Genomic DNA, 5,301 nt, shown 5'->3' on the forward strand with positions numbered 1-5,301 from the left:
TAATTATAGAAAGAAAAAAAAAGAATTATAGCAAGCAAAATCCTGCTGGAGATTGTCCAAAACTCACTGCAACAGTATATTAACAGAGAACTACCAGAAATACAAGATAGATTTAGAAGAATCCATGGCACTGGAGACATCAAAGCTAATGTCAGAAGGATCTTGGCTGAAAGCAAAGAGTACCAGAGGTATATCTATCTATGCTTCATTGACAAAAAAAGGCATTTGACTCTGTAGATTATAACAAATTGTGGCTATCTTTGAGAATAATGGGAATCCCAAAACACTTAACTGTGTTCATGTGAAACCTGTACTTGGACCAGGTGGCAGTCATCAGAACAGAGCAATGAAACACTGCATGGTTCAAAATTAGGAAAGGGATGTATCCAGCGTCCAGAACTTTTCAATCTATATGCAGTGGGAGGATGGACTTTACAAGGAGAAATGTGGCATCAGAATTGGAGTAAAAATCACGAACAATCTGCATTATGCGGGTAATACAATCTTGCTTGCTGAAACTGAGGAGGACCTGAAGCACTTGCTGCAGATAGTCAAGTACTGTAGTCAATATGGATTGAAGCTCAACATCAAGAAGACAAAGATTCTCACCACTGGGCCATTTGGGAACACCATGATAGATGGAGAAGAGACTGAGGTTGTCAACAATTTCAGCTTGCCCAGTTCCACAATCAATACTCTTGGCACCAGCAGTCAGGAAATCAAAAGACAAATTGCACTGGGAAAGGCTGCTGTTAGGGACCTCTCCAGATTTCTGATGAGCAATGATGTGTGTCGTAAGACTAAGAGGCACTTGATCTAGACCATGGTCGCTATGCACTAGAGAGCTGGACAATGACTAACAATGACAGAAGAAGAAATTATGCTTTTGAGTTGTGGTGCTGGAGAAGAATATTGAACATAACATGAACAAGCAGGAGAACAAATAGGTTTGTCTTGTAGACGGTGAAACTAAGTTTCTCCTTGGAGGCAAGGATTTTAAAGCTCTGTCTCATATACTTTGGACATTTGGCCAGGAGACACCAATCCTTGGAGAAGGACATTATGCTTGGAAATGTGGAGGGACAGTGTAGGAGAGGAAGACCCCAGATGAGATGGATTGACACGGTAACTGGGGCAATGGGATTAGGTGTGTCAAAGTCAGTGAGGCTAGCTCAGGAGAGGGCAGGGTTCAAAGCTGTCGTATAAGGGTTGCTTTGAGTCTCAGGTGATTCTTAGCACATAACAACAACAGTCAGTTGATCAGGTAGCTATTTTCCAAATCTTTTCTCATAGAAGAGCATTCATTTCTGGTATTGCATTTGTTTCTTGAAATCATTTGATATTCCATTCTTTTCTAGAGTCACCATTTTTGCTAATGTCTTCAATGAAGCTTAGATTTCTTCCTTTAGTATCATGTGTTGTTCTTGTTATGTGCTGTCAAGTTGTTTGTGACTCATAGCGACCCTGTGTACAACAGCCTTAAACTCTGCTCTATCCTGTACCAATCACATTGCCTCTGACACACCCATCCCAACTACCCCAGTCACTGAATCAATCCATCTCATAGAGGGTCTTCCCCTCCTGCGCTGTCCCTCCACCTTACCAAGCATGATGTCCCTCTCCAAGGACATGTCTCTCCTTGCAACATGTCCAAAGTATGTCAGAAGAAGCCCCAGAATCCTTGCCTCCAAGAAGTAGCGTGGTTTAACCCTCTCCAGGATGAATCTGTTTGTTTCCTTGGCAGTCCATGGTACATTCAATACTCTTCTCCAGCATGACAGCTCAAAGGCGTCAATTCTCCTTCTATCCTCCCTAGTCATTGTCCAATTCTCTGGTGCATAACAAGTGATTGCAAAAACCATGGCCTGTGCCAGGCACACCTTAGTCTCCAGAGAGTTACCATTGCTCATGAGCACTTTAGAGAGGTCCCCACCAGCAGACTTTCCCATCGCAATACGTTTTCTTATTTCCTGGCTGCTGATGCCAAGAGTGTTGACTATGGAGCCAAGCAAACTGAAGCTGTGAACAATCTCAATCTCGTCGCCATCCATCCTGATGCTACCAATTGGTCTAGTGGTGAGAATCTTTGTCTTCTTGACACTGAGCCTCAGTCCATACTGAAGGTTGCAGTCCTTGACCCTCTGCAGCAAATGCATGAGGTCCTGCTCAGTTTCAGCAAGCAGGATTATGTCATCTGCATAATGCAGATTGTTAATAGATCTTCCACCAATCCTGACACCACTCTTATCCTCATAGAGCCCAGCCTCTCCAATAATCTGCTCTGCATACAGGTTGAAAAGGTATGGAGATAGGACACATCCCTGGCGTACACTCTTCTCAGTTTTGAACCACGCGGTGTTGCCCTGCTCTGTTGTGACGACTGCCTCTTGGTCCAAGTATAGGTTTCGCATTAGCAGGATTAAATGTTCTGGGATTCCCATTCTTCTCAGAGTCAGCCAGTTTGTTATGATTCACATAGTCAAACGCCTTTGCATAATCAATGAAACACAGATAGACATCCTTCTGGTATTCCCTGATTTCACCTAAGGTCCATCTAACATCAGCTACAATATCCCTAATACTATGACCCCTTCTAAACCCAGCCTGGACTTCTGGCAGTTCTCTGCTGATGTGTTGTTCCAGTGGTTTTTGGACAATCTTCAGTAGAATCTTGCTTGCATGTGAAATCAATGATTATTGTTCTGCAGTTTCCACACTCTGTTGTGTCACCCTTCTTTGGGATGGGAACAAATATAGATCTCTTCCAGTCAGTTGGCCAAGTGGTTGTTCTCCAGATTTCTTGGCACAACTTGGTGAGCACGTCCCGGGCAGCATCTGTTAGCTGAAATATGTTAATTGGTATTCCTGGGCTTTTTTTTTCTATTTCCTTCAAAGCAGCTTGAACTTCTTCCTTCATCACCATAGGCTCTTGCTCAAATGTTATTTCATTAAATTCTCCTATATCTGCCAACTCCTTTCAATACAATGACTCAATATATTCCTTCAATCTTCTTTTAATACTTCCTGGATCATTTAATATTCTGCCTAAACCATCCTTGATTATAGCAACTCTAGGTTTGGAATTTGTTCTTCAGTTCCTCCTTCAAAAGAAGAGAGAAGGAAATACAAAGAGTCACTGTACCAAAAGGAGTTGACCAATACATAATCATTTTAAGAAATGGCATTTGGTCAAGAACAATGGTAATAGAGGAATAAGTTCAAGCTGACCTGGAGGAATTGGCAAAAAGTAAGACCTCAGGAATTGAGAAAATACCAATTGATATGTTCTAACCAACAGATATAGCCCTGGATGTGTTCATAAGGTTATGCCAAGAAATCTGAAGACAGTTATCTAGCCAACTGATTGAACATATCGTTCTTATTCTCAAAAAAGGTGACCACATAAAATGTAGAAATTATTTAGCCATATCATTAATATCACATGCAAGTGAAACATTGCTGAAGATTATTTAAAAACACATAGAACAATACATATACAGAGAACTGACAGATATTTAAATTGTATTTGGAAGTGTGTGTCACCAGAGATTTCATTCATTACTAACGTCAGATGGATCTTGGTTCAAATCAGAGAAAAACAGAAGGATGTCTATTTATGTGTTATTGGCTATGAGAAAATATTTGACTGTGTGGATCACAATAAAATATTGCTAACATTGAAAAGAATGAGAATCTCAGAACACTCAATTATGCTCTTGTTATACTTACTTAGACGAAGTAGTAGTTAGAACAGAGCAAGAGAGCGTTATGTAGTTTAAAATCAAGAAAAGTGTGTATTGGGGCTTTATCCTTTCTCCACACTTATTCAGTCTTTAGGGAGGGAGCTCTGATGGCTTAGTGGCAAGGTGTCCACTGGCAATCCAAAGGCACATGACTCAAATTTACCAGCTAATCCACAGAACAAAGATGAGCAATCTCTTCCTGTGTAATTAACTGCCTCTGAAAAGCCCCTGGTGGAGCAGTTATGAGTCAGTTCTGACTCATGACACAAAACAGTAACAACATTCAATCTATCAGCTGAGCAAATCTTTCAAGAAGCTGACTCTATGAAGAAGATGATAACATCAGAATGGAAGGATCACTCATTAACAACTGTGCTGTGCAGATAACACAATCTTGCTTACTGAAAGTGAGAACTTGAAACTCTGGCTGCAGAAGATAAAATAGGCTTCAATATGGATTACATTTCAACATCAAGAAAACAAAAATCCTCACCACTAGGCCAATAGGCAATATCATGATTGATGGAGAAAAAAAATGAGATTGTCAATGATAATCTTTTTAGATCCACAACCAACTCTCTTGGTACTAGCGGTAAAGAATCAAAAGACAGTTTGCACTGGGAAAATCTGCTTTCAGGGACCTTTCAAAGTGCTAAAGAGCAATGATGTCATTTAAAACCTAGAGTATGCTTGATCCGAAGCATAGTCTTTTCAATTACTTATTATGCCTCTGAAAGTTGGGCAATGAATAAAGATCTTAGAAGAATCAACTCCTTTGAGTTGTTTTGTTGAAGAAGAACACTGTCTATTCACAGACTGTCAGAGAACAAACAAATTGGTCTTAGACTCAGTGTGGCCAAGATGCTCCTTTGAGGCAAGGATGGTGAAACTTCACCTCACATGTTCCGGCCATATTGTTAAGAGGGGATAGTCTTTGGAGAAAAACATCATGTTTGAGAAGGTATAGTGTCAAAAAAAGAGAGGGAGACCTTCAACAAGATGTATTGACACAATGACTAACACTGGGCTCAAGTATATCCGGGATGGTAAAGATGGTACAAGGTTCAAACCTAATGTTTATAGGGTCCCAATCAACTCAATGGCACTTGACAACAACCTTCTGAAAGGTTAATCATCTACCAATTATTTTTTATACAGTGATTTTGTGTATTTATTAATTCTTCTTTTGATGTTTTATACATTATTCTTTTTTCTTTTTTTTACTCATAGACTTTCAGTATTACAACTTGAGGCTTGATAGGGTTTGAGGGTTTTTTGTTGTTTTTCTCCCTTCATAGTTCTTTCACCTTCAGACATGTCCCAAGTGTACTTTCCTTTTCACTTTCTATTTCCAAGTCTTTATACATTTCATTATCACACTTTACTTTGTCTTCCTGAGCTACCTTTTGAAATTTACTGTTCAGTTCTTTTACTTCATCATGTCTACCTTTCACATTATCTACTCAAAGTTCAAAAGCACATTTCAGAATATTTTTTTTTATTTTTTTTGCCTTTGAATGCCATTATGCTTCCTTCATATATGATGTCGTTTGATGTC

The sequence above is a fragment of the Elephantulus edwardii genome, unplaced genomic scaffold, assembly GCF_000299155.1.
Source record: "Elephantulus edwardii isolate Elephantulus edwardi_28Jun2011 unplaced genomic scaffold, EleEdw1.0 scaffold00168, whole genome shotgun sequence".
NCBI classification, from domain to species: domain Eukaryota; kingdom Metazoa; phylum Chordata; class Mammalia; order Macroscelidea; family Macroscelididae; genus Elephantulus; species Elephantulus edwardii.